The sequence below is a fragment of the Sorex fumeus genome, unplaced genomic scaffold (assembly GCF_029834395.1).
Source record: "Sorex fumeus unplaced genomic scaffold, SorFum_2.1 ptg000045l, whole genome shotgun sequence".
In the NCBI taxonomy this organism is placed as follows: Eukaryota; Metazoa; Chordata; class Mammalia; order Eulipotyphla; family Soricidae; genus Sorex; species Sorex fumeus.
Window position 1 is genome coordinate 1,008,775 of NW_026606102.1, and position 22,590 is coordinate 1,031,364.

The window sequence follows — 22,590 nt, forward strand, 5'->3', positions numbered from 1 at the left end:
TGACGATGACTGGAAGTAGAGGACTATGAAACAACAATGAGACGAGGAAGAGGATGTAACGAAGTGAAGGACTTCGAGGTCTATGAAGGGACTAGGATGATGGAACTCTGGTGTCTGAAACTATGGCTGAAATAACGACTATGACTGTGCCAAAAGCGAGAGATTGGACGACGCTGGGAAGGAGAGAGAAATAAAGTGACTACCTGCCAGCCCGGGGCCCCGGCTCCTGTTTCTCCATTCTCTGGTGTCTCTCCCATCGTCTGGCAACTTACATGTGGCAAAGGTGTCTCCAAGGTCCCTAATAATAGCCCATACAAGTAACAGGCTGTGTACACCACCAAGGAAGCCGCTACTGTCTGCAGCCATTGTGCACCAGGCCCCATGGGGCAGAAAGCATCACCAGCTGTTTATTTGTCTGGGGAGGTCACATCCGGCATTGCTCAGGGGTTACTCCTGGCTTTGTATTTGGGAGTTACTTCCAGTGGTTCTTTGGAGACCATATGGGTTGCCAAGGATTGAACCCTGCCATGTTCTTCACAAATACCCTACCTTTTGGACTATATTATTCTAGCCCCCTAAATGTGTTTGTTTGTTTGTTTAACCTCTCAGCCATCTGAAACTTTTGTTTGTTTGTTATTTTGGGTCTTACCTAGCAATGCTCAGGGCTTGCTTCTGTCTCTGTGCCAGGAATTACTACTGATGGTGCTTGGGGAGCCATATGGGATATCAGGAATCGAATATCTGGGTCCACCACATGCAAGGTAAGTGACCTACCTTCTCTACTATCTCTCCAACCCCAATGAACTTTACAAACTTAATTTTTAAAAAATTAGGCCACACCTGGTGGTGTTCAGAGCTTAATCCCGGCTCTGCACTCAGAAATGACTCCTCACAGGGCTTGGGAAACATATGGGGTGCAAGGGATAGAACCTGGTTCTGTTGTATGCAAGGCAAGTGCCTAACTACTGTAATCATTCCAGGCCTTTCTTGAGGCTTCTTTAAGGGGTGGAGGGATAGTACAGAGGGTACGGTATTTGTTTTCCTTCCGCATGGTCGACCTGATGATCCCCGGTATCCAGTATGTCCCCCCAAGCACCACTAGGAGTAATTCCTGAGTGAAGAGCCAGGAATAACCCCTGAGAATCCCCAGGTGTGACCCCAAAAGCCAAAAAGCAGAGAGAGAGAGAGAGACACACATACACACACAGACACACACAGAGAGAGAGAGAGAGAGAGAGAGAGAGAGAGAGAGAGAGAGAGAATGGCTGCAAGATTAGAGAAACTCGTTGGTTGAAGAAATTGTTCAGTTTATTTCAAACTACAGTTCTTCACCCACAATTCTTTCAAATTAACAACTTTTCTCAGAATACACACAGACTGCAGGTGGAAATGTTCAACTTACAGACTTACAGAAGTGCAAGAAGTCCAAAATCTGACCAATGTGGTTTCTTTTAAACTCCATACTCCATCCATGATAAACACAATGTTGCTAACTTAATGCAAACTGCGTTGTAGTATGTATATAAAGATGATTTGGGGAAAATACCGTCCTCTTACATTTTTTCCCTCTGATATGGCATCTCAGTTTGCAGACCTACCCAGAGCCTCCTGAAATGGCATGCAGAAATTGTCTATAGACACCTCACTCACTCCTTTATCTTTTAGTATCTTGTCTGTAGTCTTTTTGGCTACACCAAAGTACACTTGTTGCTCTCAGTGCTGCACAAATATTAAGGAGTTCACAGTCCACCTCTGGCACAATGCTTGAAGCGCCTCACATGACATCTCCATTCTTTTGCCAAATGCTGGTGGTCTGGACAGCTCCACAAGTGTGTCCTGCCTCCAGGGTAGAGGGGAAGCAGAGCACAGGCTTACTCCACTTGAAATGCATAGATTTCCTGAATTATTATCTCCTCTACATCCACCACTCTGGAATCGAAGGGAGGAAAGAGATCAGAATCACTTTTCCAAATGTTTTATCAGTTTCCCTTTAATATTCCTGAGAATACTCTTTTTTTTTTTTTTGCATCATACTTGGTGATGCACAGGGTTTACTCCTGGCTTATGCACTCAAGAATTACTCCTGGCAGTGCTCGGGGGACCATATGGGATGCTGAGAATCGAACCCAGGTCTGCTGTGTGCAAGGCAAAAGCCCTATCCACTGTGCTATCACTCCAGCCCCTCTTTTCTTAACTCAGAGATCTTTCAATATTTTAATCTTTCCAGTGCCTGTATCACCTGAGGTGTGTGTGTGTGTGTGTGTGTGTGTGTGTGTGTGTGTCTGTGAGAGAGAGAGAGAGAGGGAGGGAGAGAGACTAGAAAAATGACTAGACAATATTTTTAGAAATCTATAATTTATATTAGAACCTTATTTACTGTTTCCATAGCTTTGCCTCTTCTAGAATGTTCTATTAATTTGATTCAAACCATACACTAAGATTTTGTTTTGTTTTGTTTGGGGGCCACTCCCTGTGGTGCTCAGGATCTGCTCCTGGCTCAACACTCAGGGTTCACTTCTGGCGGAGTTTGAGGGACCAAATGTGTTGCTGAGCATCAAACCCAAGTCAGCTGTGTGCATGGCAAGTGCCTTTCCCACTGTACAATTGCTCTATTACCGAAACTGGCTTCTTTCACTTTGTAGTAGGCAGCATTCCAAAAGATATACCTATATTTCATTGCTAAAATCTTCCTTTATGGAATACTATGTTGTGTTATGAGCCACTAAAAACATGTTATTAATTAATACAATGTTTTATGATCTTTTAAGTTTTCTATTTATCAAAGATGTTACTTACTGTAATCTATTCTTTAAGAAACAAGTCATTTTTACTCATAAAGAAAAAGAAGTGAGGCAAATTATTTTATCTATTCCTAATACTTATAGCTTTGAAAGTCTACTTTCAATTAACTGTGAGAACATGCTCACTTAGGGGTTATGTTCTAGTTATCAATGTTTATTCTCCTGTTTTGATACCAAAACTCTCTGGCTATCATGATAGAACACTTTTTTGGGGGGTGGGGTTTTTTGGTCACACCTGGCGATGCTCAGGAGTTACTCTTGGCTCTGCACTCAGGAATTATTCCTGGCGGTGCTTGGGGGACCATATGGGATGCTGGGAATCAAACCCAGGTCAGCCGTGTGCAAGGCAAAGGCCCTACCTACTGTTCTATCGCTCCAGCCTCATTACAAAACATTTTTTAACAATCATATTCATGGTTCATGTTTACATAGTCCTTAAGAGGCAATGGTCTGATAGGCGGAATTGTTTCAGTGTACTTCCCCACCACCTGGAGAAGCCACAAACTTGGTATATTAAAAAAAAAATCAGTGTAACTCTGGGGCATTGCTTTCATGTAGCAGAAAGCATATGCCTCATTCATGGGAATAACAGCTTGATCTGAGGTATTAAAAACATTTTTCCAACGTGTTTTTGAATGAAAAATTTACAGAGAAACCATTTCATCCTCATACCATTGAAGAAAATAACTTATTATCTCCATTTCCAGAGAAAGTACCGCAGTCACTCAAAGCTCTGTTGGAAATCTTCATAGACTGGGTAGTTTTTAAACAGAATGAGTGTATTTTCTTGTGATGATTTACTGCAATAAAGCTCATCAAATTAGCGCCTTTGATCTCCTTCCAGTAGAGACAGTTGCAAATAATGAGAAAGACAGATGCTGTGATTTGTCCAGATTGCAAGCGAACCTCAACAGCTCTGAACAGGATCATGGGCTGAACAAGAAATTGATGAAAATTTCTGCACCTCCACCCTGGATACTTGGCTCCAGTCATGTGAGCCATTGTTTATGTTAACAGGTACATTAAGGGCACTTAGCAGGGGCCTTAAGAGCAAAGGTCACATAGCTGTGGCTGCAGGATAATAAATAATCAGTGCTTGCTGATTATTAATGCATACTATAGAAGTCAGAGTAATCTCCTATTCTAGAACGATGTTTCCTGCCTGAGCACACACTTGGAGCTCTTTGTTTAAACTCAGCTAACCTTGTTTTATCTAGGAAACTATCCCAACCTTAGGGTTTTTATTAAGGGAGTGATTCCCCACATTTCTCATAGTTCTGCAGGCTGGAAATCTGGGAGCCTTTTACAAAGGCAGAAGTTTCATTCATGAAGACTCTTCCCCCATGACCTAACCACCTTCCCTCATTCCTTCCTTTATATCATCACATTGGGATGTCAGGATTTCAACATATAAATTTGGAGGGACAGAAACTTTCAATCCATAAGAAGGAGCCCGTGTTGAAACACTGTATGCCTGAAATCCAATCATGAATAACTTTGTAATTTCATGATGATGAAATAAAATAATAATTTTTGAAAAAAAAAGAAAAGCCTACGTACAGAAAGTTCCAGACTGTTTTTGCAACGTTACATATGACAAGGATATATGACAAGAACTCTAACCCAAACAGTCTGACTCTGGACAAACTCACCTGGTTCCCTCCCTCATGTCTTCATGTCTGTACTCAAAGGTCACTCTGAAGAGGGTTTCCCACCCACTTAAACAGGAACCTTTAGGGGTGTCCGATGCTTTCTATTCACTCTACCCTCTCCAGAGCACACTCATATCAATCTGATCGCAGTTAGTCATAAGTTCACTTACTGCCTGTCAGCCTTCCTCTCTGAAAAATAAATGCTATTGGGACAGGAAATCTCCCTGTTGTACCCCAAGTGCCTACAACAGAGCCTAGCACATTGTAGATGTTCCACACTTATTTGCTGAACAAGTTAAAGAAGTAAACTCAGATATTTCTTTTGCATCCCCCATATTTCTTTTGCACAAGGTAAGCAGGTTGTTTTTTAGTGTTGGAGTATATTTCAGGGTAAATGGGAATATGTTTGGGGGTGTCTCTGTCACTTCCTTAACCAGATGATGCTGTATTTGGATTATCAACTTAGACTTTGAAAACACCCTCCCAGGACGTGTATCCTGGGTCTTTGATTTATCTGATCATTAGAAAGTGACCTAATATGTCTGTACCCAACTCCATCATCTTCATATTGTTGATGAGAAGAGTATGTACCACCTGGAGTTGCATTAGAATTAAGTGACACTCTGAAAAGGCATATAATAATTCCTAGCACATTTTTTATGTAGGAGTACTGCTATTTATTCAGCCACTGATTAGCCGATTTAATTGAGCATGAACTCCACCTTACTTTTCTTTCATTTTTTATAATTTTATTTATTGAATCACCGTGAGAGCAGTTACAAAGCTTTTGGGTTTAAGTCTTGGTTATACAATGAAACACCCATACCTTCACCAGTGCCCGTTCTCCACCCCACAAAACCCCAGTATACCCCCATCCCACACACTCCCCCTACCTGTGGGGCAGATGATTTCCACATTACTCTCTCTCTCTACTTTGATTACATTCAATATTTTGACAACAGACCCACCATTATTATTTGAGATTTTACCCCAACATTCAAATCTGCTGAAAAGGCAACAGTAGACAATTTGTTTTCTATTGCTGGTTATGAATAACATATGATGTCACATGACTGCAGCAGTGGCTGCGCGATTTTGAAATTCCGAAATTTTAACAATGAAATCTGGAGGGATTTCTGCCAAAACCTGCTGGGTTCTGAGATTTGTTCCTGAGTCTCTGGGATGATGGCTGTTAAGCAGCTTGATCAGGATCCAGAAAGACTATTCATAGGGGGATACTCGGGGTCTCATTGGGAAGGGGAGGAAAGGGCCGGCTCAACCCCCATTCTGTGAGGCCCCACGTGTCTCATCACTGAAGGCCCAAATGACTGGCCAGTAGCCTCTGGAGGATGGTGGCCACCGAGTTGCCTAGGGGGACCAGGCAGAGGGACAACACCCTTTCCCCCCGGAATGGCTCGGTGACAGTAACCTACTGTGGGGTCCAGATGGATGCACTTATGCCAAAAGCCACTGGGTTCCGAGATTTGTTTCTGAGTCTCTTGGATCATGGCCGTTAAGCAGCTTGATCAGGAGCCAGAGAGGCCGTTTGTTGGTAACAACATGGGGTCTCGTTGGGGTGGGGAGGAAAGGGCCAGCTCCAACCCCATCCCGTGAGACCCCGTGTGTCTCATCACTGCAGGCTCAAACCTGACTGTCCAATGGCCTCTGGAGGATGGTGGCCACTGGGCCTCCAGGGGGAACAGGCTAAGGCATGAAACCTATTCCCACCTGGGTTGGCCCAGCACCGGTAACCTACTGCAGGGGACCAGACACATTTCTGCCAAAAGCCGCTGGGTTTCGAGATTTGTTTCTGAGTCTTTGGGATCATGGCCATTAAACAGCTTGATCAGGGGCCAGAGAGGCCGTTCATGGGCGGTGACTCGGGGTCTCGTTGGGATGGGAAGGAAAGGGCCGGCTCCACCCCCATCCCTTGAGACTCCACGCGTCTCGTCACTGCGGGCCCAAACCTGACTGTCCAATAGTCTCTGGCGGATGGTGGCCACAGAGCCGCCAAGGGGGAGCAGGAAGAGGGACAGCACCCTTTCCCCCCTGGGGTGGCCCGGCGACAGTAACCTACTGCACGGTCCAGATGCATTTCTGCCAAAAGCTGTCCTAGCACATTTTAAATGTGATGGAAATGTTACCTATTTTTTGGTCAACACTTATCCATTGTGTTCTTACAATAGTGAAGTGAACTAGACTAGGTTTTCAAGTTCTTTTACAATATGTCAATGCTGGATAGGGCACTTGCCTTGTATACGGCTGACTCAGGTTTGATCCCCAGTACCCCATAGAGTTTCCCAAGCGCTGCCAAATGTTATCTTTGAGTACAGAGCCAGGAAAAAGCCCTTATATTCATTGAGTGTGCTCCCAAAGTATATTTATGTTTATATAGTATGTGTGTGTGTTCCAGAACTTAAATAACTCAAGTTATTTATTAACACATGTACTTTTAAAGTACCTGTGCCCTAAAACCCAGAACTAATCCAGTAAGCATTTCTTCAAAGCCTAGAGGAGGATCAGGCTGAGAGTTATACCCAGGCTGTGTGTGTGTATGTGTGTGTGTGTATGTGTGTGTATTTACTCAATTAAAATAACACAGAAACTTACTGTTGTTTGTGATGACTGTGATGATTATTATGGGAACAGTTCATTGTGAAAAGAAAAATCCTTCTATGGAATCAGGTCATCTAAGATATACTGATTCATGACGTTGGATTAAAGTAGACTTGTCTAAATAAGACACCAAAAGTACAGGCAACAACAGAAAACACAAAAGTTGTTATTCAATTGTTCTTCATCAAAATAAGACTGTACAGCAAAGATCAATAGATTTAGTCAAAGGACAATTCATAAAATGGCAGTCAGTATTTTAAATGATTACTTAATAAGGGGTTAATATCTCTAAAAATATTTTTAAAACCTCTATGGTACAACAACAGCAGCAAAATAATCAATCTAATTTTAAAATGGAAATAGATATTGCTCCAAAGAATATTTACAAATGGCAATAAACACATGAAAAGCTGCTCTACTCAGCATTTTTTGTCATTAGAGGTAGACGCAACTCAAAACTAAATGAGATACCCATTAGGATGGCTAGTACAAAAGAAAAACCAAAAAAATGATAATAACGTGTTGGAAAAGATGTAGAGGACCTGAATTACAATCCTCATAGATTGCAGGTGGAGAGTGCACTATGGTACAGCAGCTACAAAGGCAGTATGATGGACCACCAAAAAATTAAGCACATAATGATGCTTTGATCTTCAAGTCCACTTCTGATTATATTCCCCAAGGAAGTAGAAGCATGGACCGGAGCAAGTGTTGGGCTCCAATGTTCCCAGCAGCATTATTCATCAAAGTAACTCACACTTCTGACACCACAGTTCACACCAAGTAATTCTCCAGTTCTCAGCAAAAACTGACAGGGTGTCCTATAGATTTAAGCAAATTAAAATCATTCTCTGGAGATAGCAATGGGTCTCATAGGTTAAGGCCTTAATTATACAAGTTCATCCCTATTTTAGGTACCAATTGCAAATTCAGATTGCTGCCAGTCAGTCTGTGCATTTGGTTTTACATTAAGGCTCCCATAAACTCCTTTGTAAAACGACTTACAAAACTTTGGAGAAATATTTACTTCCATTTTGGGTTATATACTCCTACGACAGAAAAACATTCATTCAAAACAACATTTACACCATTATACATAGCAGCATGCAGTGCAATAGTTAAGATCTGGAATCAAACTAGATGTCCAACAACAAATAAGTGCATCATGAAGATGTGGTGTATATACACAATGCAATACTACACAGCTATAAGGAATGATGGAATCATGCAATTTGTGTCAACGTGGTTACAACTGGAAGACAGCTTGTTAAATGAAGTAAACTAGAAGAAGGATAAACACAAAATAATATCACTTATATGTGTATTTAGAATAACTAGATGAGGGAATGCCACCCTTTAAAGGTGAGATGCCCGGATCAATCTTGGCCCTGGTGTACAGGAAGAAAAAAGGAAAGAAAGAGTGAAAGGGAAGCAGAGAAAAGACAGATAAGAAACTGGGGCCAGGTTAGGGTATTAAGGTACAAAGGTGATGTTAAGGAATGATAGAGCCAAATATCTAAACCACAGAGCCACAAACACTGGAATCAAATGATCTCAATTTTAACAACTGAACTTAGAAAGGTGCCTGTCAAGAGGGAACATTGGATGGGCTGGAGGGTATGGGAGGGAACCTGAGAACATTGGTGGAGGGAAGTTGACACGTGAAGGATTGAAGCTGCAATACTGTATGTCTAAAACTCAACTATGAATAACTATGTAAAACATGGTGCTTTAAAAAAAATTACCAAAAAAATTAAAATTAAAACAAAAACCAGCCAGGAACGACTAGATGGAAGAGCCACATGGGGAAGGTCATTGATATGGGAACTGGTGTGTCCCCCCTGAGTATGCTACTGTTTTGTCTCCACAGTCCTGTCCACAGACCCTATAGCTTATCACAGCTCCTTACTCAAGAGTGGAAACAAAACTTTAATCTCCACCTCCTCTCTCTCTCTCCCTCCCTCCTGAGTCCAATCCTGTGGTGAGAAGAGGACACAAATTCCAGGCATAATCAATTGACCTTTCTGGTGTCACCTGAGTCACTGTAGGGCCCTACCTTCTATGTCCCCATTGGCACAAATCTGGGAGTGCTTTGAAGAGACTCCTAATGAAAACCAAAAGACACACCTAACCCTCAGGAAATTTCAAGGACTTTGATTGCTTGGTGCCAGAAAGTGGAGACAAAGACCAAATGTATTTTCTATAAGCCATAAACTCCAGTATCCATTTACAGACAAATAGTTAATAAAATGTGGTATTACATACCATGAACAATTATTCAACCTTATAATGGAATGAAGTTCTCATAATGCTACAATAAGGATGGCCCTTGAAAACTGTTATTTTCAGTGAAATGTGACTGGTGTGAACTAATCCTTATTGAAAGATTTTACTTACAGGAGGAAACTTGGAAGAGTCCAATTCATAGAAAAAGAAGCGGGGGTGATGGTTGGGTGGAGGGGTGGGCAGGGGTAGGTGGATATGGATGATGAATTGTTTCAGATGAAAGTGATGAAAAATGTCTGGAAATAGATGTGCAGAAATGCAAAATATACTTAGAGTTGCTCGATTATGTGCTTACTTAAAGTCATCCCTTTTTGGAGAGCCCTTCATGTCCAGTCTCCTGCTGAGAGCATCATGACTAGTTTCAGAATAGAGGGTCAGGTAGACCCAGCCTTCCCATTCAGTCAAATTATTCCCTTTTGAGTACCTAGCAACTTAGCATTGAAGTTAGTGATGATACAGGTGGCAGAAAGAAGAGAGACCATTCAGCACAGGCCAGAATCCCACGAGCCCCAGGAGGTGGCCATCAAGCCACACCTGATGTTTGCTTGGTCTTCTCGGCATGGGAGTTGATCCCCTCCACCCAATTTCTTGGGGGGCCATGGACTCAGGTTGAGATGAGGAATTGCTCTTTGCAGGAAAGAAAGGCCAGTCCTAGACTTTACCCAGGGTTACAGGATTCTTGTCTTGCCTCACAGAAAAAAAATTAAAGAAAGGAGTAGACAAGCAATGAGGTAAAAGCAGATTTTATTGGAGATTTTTGGAAGGGCAGGAGGGAAGGAAAAGTGTGTGTGTGGGGGGGGGGGTGTGTGTGAGAGAGAGAGAGAGTGAGAGAGAGAGAGAAAGAGAGAGAGAAAGACAGACAGACAGACAGACAGACAGACAGACAAACAGAGAGTAATCTCTCATGAGAGATTGTGGGCTTCTCCAAGCAGGGGCGGAGAGAGCCCCTATACATACACCAGCTCTTTGAAAGCATGAAAGTGCACAAGAGGGGAGTACATGTGGTTGCCACATGTACTCTGGCTTCACATGTGCTCAGCCATGTGGGCACAAGCAGTACATGCGCTAGGGCAGTGAATGTATGCCCTTCCTTTGTTCAAGGTAGTTTTTATAGGGTTTTCCCAAGCTGCCCCATGTGGGGCTTTCTGACTAGAAGAAAGTTTATTTCTAGGGTTGTTGCTAAGTGGGTAGAATTGGGAGTGGTCTCCTTTGAAACTCCTTTTCTCGACCTTTGTCCTGATGATATTCTGAGGATGGGTCCAGCCTTCTCTGGTCTGAGCTAACTGAGGGTTAGTCAGATTAAAGAAAGGAATTGAAGGTTCTCCAGTAACTTCCTTCAGGCCCTTTCTGTATAGATGGGTTCAGTCTCCACAGGGTTGGCTGCTGGAGAAGGTCTTATCAGGTCTTGCTTTCTGTATCCACAAGGTGGGTCCGACTTAGGACTGATGGCTTTACTACTTTCCTGAAATTTCATTGCCATGATGTGTATGTGTGGGAGGGGAGCTTCCTTAATCTATCTGCCTATATCGCCTTGATCTTGGATTTTTAGTCTTCAGAACTGTCAAAAAAATTAATGTCTGTTGTTTATACCTGTGACATATGCATAAGTCTGTGACATATGCTACAGAATCCCTGCAGATGGACTAGACTATCTTTGAGCTTAGCCTGCATTTGCTAAGGTCGAAGAACAAAAGCTTGCATATAAGCTGTGGCATTTGACTAAGCTTTTCTCTCCAAAGATTAATCTTATTCCTCTTATCTAATTTATGTTCTAGATAAAAATATACTGAATGTGTTAGACATTTTTTCCTTTTTTCTTTGATACTAGTAAAAGACTGATTAAATCACTTGGGAAATATACTTTGTTCTCTAGGCTCTTTTGTCCACCTTTACATCAGGTATTTGCTAATTTTTTAGGTGAGGATGTACTGCTAAATTACACTAAACATAGTTTGCTCTTTAAAAAATTTTAAAGGGCTTTTATTGATTCAGTAGGAAAAGAGTTAGCTTGACTTAGCATCCATTTAAAAGGGAGCCCTCAAGTGGTTATAACCAATGATTCCAAAGCAAAAGCAAGGAGATTCTGAAGCCAAAATATCTTCATGTCTTTAAAACTTTAACACTTACATTGTGCAGCACAATTTTTAGGACAATTTTTTTGGAGGGGAGGGGGTGTTTAACCCACACCTGACAGTGCTCAGGGGTTATTCCTGGTTCTTCACTCAGAGGTCACTTCAGGCAGTGCTTAGGGGACCATATGGGGTACCAGGGAATGAACCCAGTCAGCTGTAGGCAATATCTTACATCCTGTACTATTACTCTGATTCTTACAGCATGATTTCTAGAAGTAAATAAATTTTATTTAAAGGAGAGAGAGAAAGGTAACAGACTTCTCTAGCAGAAGAGTGTTCCATCAAGTCAAAGGAATATGCTCCACAAATTGGGATGTGGGCGATTCCAAATGTTTTTTTAAAAATTTTGCCCACTGCATTCTGTTGGAGTTGAGCAATGTGCTAAGTATTTTCTGTGTAATAATTTATTTAATGGTTACTACTCTATAGTGGGTCTTTTTATCCTTACTAAAAAGATTACCATGAGCATACATATTTGTCCCAAATTACAAAGCTAAGAAAGAGAAACCTACCCGTTTGTATTCTGAAAGTTCCTGAACCACTCTCTGCTTATTCCTGTGTATATTGTCTTTAAGATTAAAGGTACCCAAGGAATTTCCACTTTGTACCATTTTTTTTCTTCTGTGTCTCCAGTTAGCTAGGTTAGAATTTGCCAGGCAGATAAAATGACTTATCCAAGTTACTACCACAGCTGGAAAGTAGACAAGAGGTTTAGAACTTCTCATGATTAGGTGCACCAAGAAACTTCTCAAGTTTGTTTAATAATGTATGAATCTGGCTCAGAAAAACAAATTCAAAGAGAATGAGAAGTAGACTAGAAGTGGGTTACAAGGCCTTTAAAAGCCTCCCCAGCAGAAAAGTTTTCTTGACCACTTTGGGGACATTCTCCACATCTTGAATTTAGCACAAGGTGAAGTCACAATAAACTGGAAAGAAGAAAATTTTATCAATTGATCAGATCTATTTTTGGACATGACCTCTTCTCCAGATTCCATGAAGATCACTCAAATCCCTTGACTCTCCAAAACTCAAAAAGTGTATTTGAATATTTAAGATTGATGACAATATAGGGGCAATACTCCAAAGGGAGATTTTTGTGGGACCTCCCCCCCACCAACACACACACACACACTGATTTTCAGAAACATCCAGATCTGAGCCTCGAGTTAGAGGTGTCATTATTGTCTGGATTCTGTGTCACCTGGCTACCTTTTGTGGAGTGAAGATGGCAGAGTAGAGCTGACTGTAAGTGTGATGCGGAGAGACATTCTCCTGAAATCAGTGTGAGTCCTCACTGAAGTTGTTAATAAGGGCTTGGAAATTGCAGCATGCAACAAAATGGCTTGGAATGGAACTGATTTTACCAGAGTCTGTTCTTTTTGTTTTTGTTTTGTTTTTAAAGTATTAAGGTCCTCTATTCTCTTTCTGATCAAAAGTTCTAAACGAAGACCCCATAGCAATAATGTGCTTTTTTTGGTGCCTCCACTTTGCAACCTTATTCCAGTTCAGAGTTGTAGATGACTGGAACCTGGTGTTTCCGGTAGGAGGTTCAATTCCACTCTGAACAGGAAGAGTTCTTACTGGGCAGGTGCACCCCTCCCTCCCTACCACTCCCCACCACACAATACTCACTCCTTTTGGGATCATTGGTGCCCATTGAACCTACTGTGCTCATCTCTGTATTGTTGGGAGGGAATCAGAGCTCCAACAGGAAGGCCACACAGAAGGGGAGAAAGTTAAACAATGGACACAACTGGGCATCTTTAAAAAATAATTATAGAAAAACAGCATTGAATGAAAGTGTGTTATTTGAAGATATGATGTATAGGATTTTGTACATAATACATGTTACAAATGCCTTGTGTCTGACTGATCAGACACTCACATGACTTCTGTGGAAAGAATGAACCCTATTTTTAAGCTTCACAGCCAGTCTTGATTTGGTCCACTGGGTGGCGCAATAAAACCACTAATTCACTTGCATATTGTGGCTTTTCTTGCTTTCCTGTCTTCCAAGATCTATCCCTCTCTCTGTCCCAGGTAGCCTTTTCTTGAGAAAATCTGGAGCTGTGTATGATTCATTCTTTCTGCTTTAAATACTTTCCCCCCCAGAATAGTTTGTTTCAAACCAGGGTTGGGAGGAGGTATAGAGATTTCCTACATATCACAGTCCCTTAAAAATACCACCCCACAAAAAAAAAACCACCCCACCCTACACAAACACACACACACACACACACACACACACACACACACACACACACCTTTCAACAGTCACTCACCAGAGTAGTGACTTGCAATTGATAAACCCTGTTAACATATTACCTCCTGAAACCCATTGCTCACAGCAGGATTCACTCAGTGTTGTATGTCCAATGGGTTTGAACAAATGTTCTGTTCCCATTGCTAGCATGTGGAGGAGGATACTTTCATTGCCCTAAAGATCTTCTTTTCTACCTATTATTTCCTCTCCTGAATTCTTCATTCAAAGTGTTGATTATTCCAGCAACACTCATTCTAAAATGAATCCAGGCCGAGAAGTCTTGACACCCAGAAGACAGACACATCTGTGGAGTGTGTTATAGACTGTTACAGAGATGCAGTAGACTGATCATGATCATGATCATCCTGTTGTTCGTCGATTGCCTCGAGCAGGCACCAACAACGTTTCCTTCACCCTAGCCCTGAGATTTTAAAAAGTGCCATATTCAAGGCTCTTTCAGTGTTAGGAGAAGGAGATCCATCGTTGTTACTGGTATTTGGCATATTGGGTACACCACGGGGAGTTTGCCAGACTCTGTCGTGTGGGCAGGTTACATTCGGTAGCCTGCCAGGTTGCCCAAAGTAAGAATGAGATAATAAGATGTCGCGCAGTCACAAATGCAGCCGCGTGCTTCTGGGAGCTGGGTTTTATAGTCTGGGTCTTGGCTGTTGATGGGATTACATGGCAGCGCCAGGGGGCAGTTGGTGGATGTGACCCCTGCCTACTGGAAGATGGGGGATCTGGGTAGAGGATGCTCAGCACTGATCCGAGCAGGCTTGGAGATCTCAGCCCTGAGACCCACATGCCTTTGTTCCTCTGCCAGTACCTTCATGAGTGTGGAGAGTGGTCTCAGCATGGTTGTGGCTGGTTCTGGAGGTCTTCAGCTGCCGAGGTTCTGCTCGGGGAGGGGAGGGAAACTCAACCCTCCCCCCTCCAAGGGCCCAGCGAGGACAACCAGGCATGGGGGCAGGAGACTGCACTCTTCCTTCCGGGAGCTGGGTTTTATAGTCTCTGGGTCTTGGCCATTGATGGGATTACATGGCACTGGGGGCAGTTGGTGGGTGTGACTCCTGCCTACTGGAAGATGGAGGATCTGGGTGGTGGATGCTCAGCCCCGATCCGAGCAGGCTTGGAGATCTCAGCCCTGGGACCCGCATGCCTTTGTTCCTCTGCCAGTACCTTCATGCATGTGGAGAGTGGTCTCAGCATGGTTGTGGCTGGTTCTGGAGGTCTTCGGCTGCCAGGGCTCTGCTCGGGGTAGACTGATAGAAACCAGAAAATCTAACATTTGGATTATCAGACTTTATGCCAAATACTGCTTTCCCCAAAGTGAAGAAGTTTGGTATTTCTAGCTTTCTAGTTGCTGCTGCCAGGGGTGGGGGAGAGAGAGAGAAAGAGAGAGAGAGAGAGACAGAGAGAGAGACAGAGAGAGAAATAAGAGCAGAAGCTGCTAAGTTGCTAGATTCCATGACCTCAATTCTATTGCAGATTGTGTCTTGAATTCTTTCCTTTTTGTTCCAGGCTGAACAATACCCAGTGCTGACTGTGCGGATGCAGGGCTCCAGGTGAGACTGAAGGCAGCCCCATGCAGGTCGGTGCTCACCCCTGGCATCTTCCTAATCAATGTGGGCTCTCCTTGCTGACACCCTACCCTTAGGCTGCCTCACCCGTATATGCCACCAACCGGGCGTGGGCTCTGACACAGAGCTTTCACGCCAATAATTGATGCGACAGACACCACTCTTTTAGCTTCAAATGTTTGGGGAGTGTTTGGTTTGTTTTTGTTTGTTTGGGGGGCACACCCAACTGTGTTGAAAATTTACTTCTAGCTCTGCATTCAGGGATCACTCCTGGCAGGCTCAGGGGACCGTATGGAATGCTGGGATCAAATCTGGATCGGCCACATGCAAGGCAAGCGCCCTACCCGCTGTATTAGCTCTCTGGCCCCATTGAATGTTTTGTTTTAATTTTTACTTTCACCCACCTCTTCTCTTCACTGTGGCTATTAGGTTGTTGTGATTGAAACAATAAGGATCAGGCATGTCTGATGGCACCAGGGTAGTAGCTGGTCTGGGTGCTCAGCGCATTCAGCTACAGTGCTCATGTAGGACCTGTTCTTTTAGGTGTAGTGCTTGCATAGTTAGCCACCAGGATTTGCACTCCTTAGCTGTGGTGCTCAGGCACATGCTGGTTGTGGTGCTCGCTGGTGAGGGACAGGGGTTGCTGTGGTGCTCACACATGCCCTGGCCATAACGCTGAAGCGACTTTTAAAACATTTTTTTTTTAATTTTATTGAATCACCATGAGATAGAGCATTACAAAGCTGTTCATGATTGGGTTTCAGTCATACACTGTTTCAACACCCATCCCTCCACCAGTGTAATTTCCCAGCACCAGTGTCCCCTGTTCCCCTCCCACACCCCCAAACCACCCCCACCCACTCCTGCCTTTATGTCAGGCACCCCTTTTCTCTCTGTCTCTCTGTCTGTCTGTCTGTCTCTCTCTCCCTCTCTCTCTCTCCCTCTCTCTCACCCCCCCTCATTTTAAGCTTTATGATTTGCAGTACAGATGGTAAAAGGTTATCGTATATATCCCTTTACTTACTTTTAATACTCATTTCTTATCCATAGCGATCGTTTCCAACTAATGTTATCATAATGGACCGTCCTCTATCTTATCTACCCTCCACCCCCCACAGCCTTGTGGTAATTTCCAACCACTGACCAGTCTTCCTGGCCGTTTTCCCTGGTCAGGCAACTTTTTAAAAAGCAAGTGGTGCTTTCAGTGGAGGAGGGGGAGACAACTTTTTCTTCTTGGACTAACAATACAGTGGTTGTGGGGTGGCCAGAAAGAGCTTGAGGCACCACAGCCTACAAAGAACCGAACCAAAAGGATCAGTGCGCTTAACAGCATAGTCGGGGATCGGACCCGTGACCTTAGTCTTAAAGGGCGAATGCTTGAGGTCTTGAGATCTCTCTTCACCTCCCACCCGCTCTGAGTGACTTGAGAAAACACCAGGGCAGAAACAGAAGTGCAAAGTTCCTCATGAAGGGCAGCAGTCCCCAGGGCTGACTATGCACAGAGTCAAGAATGATGTCTGTCCAAAGGAGAAGGGGGCAGGGATGGGCAAGAGAGAAGAAGGTAAAACCCAGCTCCACGGGCGTGTTTGAGCACCAACTGTGTACTTGGTTCTGAAGACACAATTTGATGTAAAGATATATCAGGAAGCAGCTGTGTCAATGGAGCACTTCCAGGCCTTATCAAAGGGCTTTGGAAGTAATGTTGGGGTTTAGGATGAAGGGCACAGGGGACACTTCCTGGTGAAACTGATGATCAAACTGAATTGCAATTTGCTATCAGCTTCCTTTCTTCTTGGCTACAAGATTTTTTGTCCTTTTTTAATGAACTTTAAAAAAGTCGGATGCCTCTCATTTGTGGAATATAAAATAACATAATATGAGACTAACACCCAAGGACAGTAGAGACAAGGGCGAGGAAGATTGCTCCATGATTGAAAGCCTGCCTCATGAGCTGGGGGAGAAGGCAGCTGGGATAGAGAAGGGATCACTAAGTCAGTGATGGTTGGAAGGATCCCTCAGGATGGGAGATGTATGCTGAAAGTACATAAAGAACCAAGCATGATGGTTTCTCAGTATCTGTATTGCAAACCATAATGCCCAAAAGTAGAGAGAGAAGTAAGAAAGAAATTGTCTTCCATAGAGGAAGGGTGGGTAAGGTGGAGGTGGCAGGAGGGATACTGGGAAGATTGGTCGTGGCAAATGTACACTGGGGAGAGATGGGTGTGCTATCATTATATGACTGAAACTCAATCACAAAAGCTTTGTAACTGTATCCCAGAGTGATTTAATAATAATGATAATAATAATAATAATAAAAACCAGATGCCTTTGGTAATTGCTCCTGTACAATGATGAAGTATGAATAGCTACTCTCCATTAAGTTTGAGGCACAATGCCAACACTTAATTTACAAATCCACTTTCAAGCCACAAAGCAATCCTATGGAATAGGCGAGTAGAAATACATTTATGTTAAAAATGTTTTAACTGGAGATTTCAAGCCCACACGGGTGTACAGTTACAGAATACAATTAGCACCATCATACACTTTATCCAGATGAACAGTTACCGACTAGGCCATGGTGCTACAATGTTCCACATGTGTTTTCACAGCAGCACGACATTGATGTGAAATTCAGGACTTATCCCTGTACACAGCTCTGGATTCGAATTTAAGTGATAAGGATGCTTCAAACCTGAAACCACAAGCTTGCTTCCAGTTAAGATGGAGTAGCAGGGATTTATCCTCCTACCTGAAACAACCAAAATAGAAAGTACAAAATAGATGAAACCATGTTTTTACAGGAAAATATTTTCTCACAGTTTGTGGGGTGTCTTTATATTTTGGTGATTATTTCTTCTCCTGTTCAGGAGCTTCTAAATTTACCGTGGTCCTCTTTGTTTATCTTTGCTTCTGGTTGCTTGGCCAATAGCTTTAACTACTTAAAGATGCCTGCCTTGAGGGTAGAGTGATAACACAGTGGGTAGGGCGTTTGCCTTGCACACAGCCGACCTGCTTCTATTCCCAGCATCCCATGTGGTCCCCTGAGCACCACCAGGAGTGATTCTTGAGTGCATGAGCCAGGAGTAACCCCAGGTGTGACTCAAAAAGCAAAAAATAAAAAAGATGCCTGCCTTGAGCTTCAATATTATGGAGAGATCTGCTTATGTTTTCTTCAATGTAAATTGTGAATTCAGGTTTCATTTCAAGGTTTTTAATCTATTTTGATATGACTTTGTGCATGGTGTAGAAAGGGGTTAATTTTTTTTTTGCATGTGATCAACCAGTTTTTCCACCACCACTTGTTGAAGAGATTTTCCTTGCATCACTTTATACTTTTTGCTCCTTCATTGAAGATTAGCTCTCCATGTACTTGCGGATCTGTCCCTGGATTTTCAATTTTATTCCACTGATCTGAGAGTCCTTACTCCAGTACAATGCTGTTTCAATTACTATGGCTTTATAGTACATATTAAGTTGAGGAGAGTGATGATACCCATCTTTTTTCCCTAGAAATAGCTTTGGCTATTTGGCAGAGGGTTGTTATTCCATATGAATTTCAGGACTGTTTGATCTATCTCTTTGAAAAATGCCATGGATATTTTTTACAGAGACTGTGTGGCCATTTAGACAATGATAATTCACCCATTCTATGAACAGGAATATATTTCTAATTTTCTTGTGATTTCTTTAGTAGTATTCTGTAGTTTTCTTTGTATAGGTCTTTCATCTGTTTTGTTAAAGTGATTCCCACATACTTGATTTTCAAACACAGGACATTGGAAATTAATGATATCAAGAATCTGAGAAGGTCCAGAGCTGAGCTCACTATGTGCCCTGGGCATTTGTCTGCATAGCTGAGGCGTGGAATAGGATAACACTGTTCTGTCCTCAGGAATAGTTGATAGTTTATTGGACTGAGGAAAAGAGAAAAACACCTGAAGAGGTATTTTGCCCTTGGACAGTCAGGAAGGGCTTTCTTATGCTGATTTGGCTACCTGACTGGGTGGAGTGTCCGCCCAGACTAGAAGGGAGCTGGAGAATGAGAGAGCGGGGCTGAAAGATGGACCACGGAGAGACTAGCAAAGAGAACTTGTGCTTGAGAGAACCTAGGCCCTCCGTAACATAAATTTCTTCTATGGGATAAACTTTCTTGTAATAAACTGCTACAAAGATCAACTGGCCTGGCCCTCATCTCTTCCTTCATCTGCCCTTGGCCAACAGCCGTCGTGATCCAGACCAGGCACAGCGGCTCTAGGGCACCGAACACGGGCGGTGAGATAGAACTGTCCAGAGAGCTTGCTAACACACAACCTTCTGCGTGCATAGTTTTTTACAACATGGCACTAGGAGGGCACAGAGCAGCCAGGTCGACACCCTGAGGAAGTTTCTGTAGCTGAGGTTGTGAAATTGAAAAATTTAAAAAGAAATTCCAATTATTTGGATTAGCAAAAAAAAAAAAAAAACCTAATGTAGGCTAAACTGGAGAAGTCATACTCTTTAATTTCTGAACTCATTCTAAATTTATACTCACAGAGACAGTATAGTATTGCATCAAGATAGGCAAATGGATAAATAAATCAGATTAGACATATATATGCCTATATATAGGTATGCACACATATATAGCAAATAAATTTTGATGAAGATACAAAGAAATAGTATAATCTTTCCAACAAACAGTATTTGAACAACTAAAGATTTCTATGCAAGAACAGCAAATTTCATTTATGCCTTTCATAATACATAAAAGTGAATTTAAAATGGATTCTGACTCTAACTATAAGCCATACAACTACAAAATGTCTAAAACTCTAGAACATAAGAAATATCTCCATAAAGAAAAAATTATTTGGTATATTTGTTTGGGGGCCACACCAGGGTTTACCGTGCTCAGGGATTATTCCTGATGGGCTTGGGGAACCCTATGGGATGCTGGAGATTGAACTTGGGTCAAACTCATACAAGACAAATGCCCTACCTGCTGTACTATTGCTCTGGGCCCAAACATATATAAAATTAGGTCAGGTAAAGCCTCCTTACATATGACATCAAGTGCATAATTTACATGATAAAAGTTGATCATTTGGATTTCATCAAAATTTATAAAAGTGCTCTTTAAAAAACTCAGAGTTTAGGTAGATGTAAAACAAATTATAGCCTAGCAAAAGATTTTTGCAAATCAACAGCTCATGCACATATATTCAATAAAAGAATTATAAAATCAAGATGTTTCACCCAATGTTCGTCAGTGTATGAAAACCAAGTACTTGAAATGATACATACCATTAATCATTAGGAAAATAAAAATTAAAACCTTAGTACAAATCCATTAAAAAATAGTATAGTAAGGCAAAAACTAGAGAAATCCAAGGACATGGATCTTTAAGGAATATTGAACCTATTGGAAGTTCCTCACATTTCCAATTGTCTTGCTCTGCCAATACTAGCAAACCATTTTTCCAAATTCTCACATACTTAATTAGTGAATCCCAGGTTTGAGGTAAACAATGCAACTAGACTGGAGAATATGATCCTTTACTTTACAAATTGGGAACAATGAACACATTGGAGCCAGAGATATTTGAGAGTTTTCAGAAGCTTACACGCAAGGTGAGTGCGCAGCAAATGCAGATGAGTAATTATGGGGTACCTAATGTAATAATACACCTGAGACTTCCTCGGGAAATAGAAACAGGAGACTTCTACACTGGGGCATATGCTAGTAGTTCACATTTTCTTTGCTAGACTGTGAGTCTCACAATTTAAATATCATGAATTGAAGTTTTTGGGTTTTTTTCTCTTTAGGTCACATCAGGCATTGCTCAGGGGTTACGTCTGGCTGTGCACTCAGGAATTACTCTTGGCAGTGCTTGGGGGACCACATAGGATGCCTGGGATTGAACCTGGGGTTAATCGCATGCAAGGCAAATGCCCTACCCACTGTAATATCGCTTCAGCCCCACAAATTGAAGTTTTATATTCCAAACCTACAGAATTCTGCTAAGAATAGGAGGGTAACTAGACAGTGGGAATGGATGTAGAACTGTAAAGCAAAAACAAAAACACTGGCTGTCGTGCTTCTGGTGAGGATGACTTAGAAGTGCAAGGGAAAGTTCATGTAAGGTTTCAAAACAAGAACAATAAGTGAAGTATCACAAAGAACATTCTGCTCTTGTTTCTGATGTAGCACTTAACACCCCATATTAACGAGGCAGTCAGCCATGCATCTGGGCGTGCAGTTGCATTTTTAGTTGGAAAAGCTCTCATTCAGGGTTCAACTCATGAAAATATGATTTGAGAATGGCCAGTTGTACTGGGTGCAGCTCTGGGTACCCTCCCCTTCCACCTAGACCAAAACCGTTGTTGTCTCAGTCTGATGACTCAATATTCTCATCTTCAAATAAACATTCCTCTCTTCACATAACATCATCTACGTCATGGGGGCCTAATACACGTTCCTTATATGAATGAATATATTGGTTTCTGCTACAATTAAGTGCTGCACAGGCCACCTGATGGCCATGATCTTACAGGGACACTAAAACCTACAGAGGATGCAAACAATTTCCTGATTCCAACTGTAAAAACCAACTTCCTCTTTTCAGTAGAAATGACCCATTAGTGATGAGTCAACACAAGGAGAGCATGCATTTTTCTAATACTGATATATTTTAGTAAAAATTTCTCAGTAGTGCTTTTACTTAAAAAGACTCTCAACTCCTCTGTAGTTATTCATCTTTTACATATCAGCAAAGTCAAGCCCTAGTGAGAGAATGATGATTTGCTTATATTATATAGCACAGACCTGGACTCATTGACCTTCCTTCTATTAAGAAGCAAGCATTAATAGGATTGCCTATCCTCAGTTAAAGTTACAGGATAAATAAAATATGTGATGAATATTCCATTAAATTGCCCTTGGTATCAGAGTGCAGAAAAGAATCTGTTGTAAAAAATTGGCTAAAAGGATGATATGAGCCATATTGAACAAGGAGTATGGCTTCCCAGACTAGTTTAATTTCTTATTACTTGAATTATCCCCTAAGAAGGAAGAATGTGAAAGGTATGGTCTTAGAGTAATGGCATTAATAAAACTGAGGACAGCATGACTTAAATTTGTACAGAATTTGTAGGTGGGAGCAGTAGGGATGGGGGTGAGGGAATGAGCTAAAACCCCATTGAGTGCAATCCTCTTCATTTTGGGAGACCTATTTGGACAAATTTGTCGCAGAGGAACTCATAATGGGAAAGGAAATG

General features: G+C 42.1%; 1 non-coding gene across 1 annotated transcript; it reads right to left on the reverse strand.

Annotated features, from left to right (window-relative positions):
- Positions 1 to 281: 281 nt before the first annotated feature.
- On the reverse strand, positions 282 to 418 carry LOC130031171 (small nucleolar RNA SNORA70). Its single transcript, XR_008793625.1, has one exon. It is a non-coding gene; the product is annotated as a small nucleolar RNA SNORA70 (small nucleolar RNA).
- Positions 419 to 22,590: the final 22,172 nt, after the last annotated feature.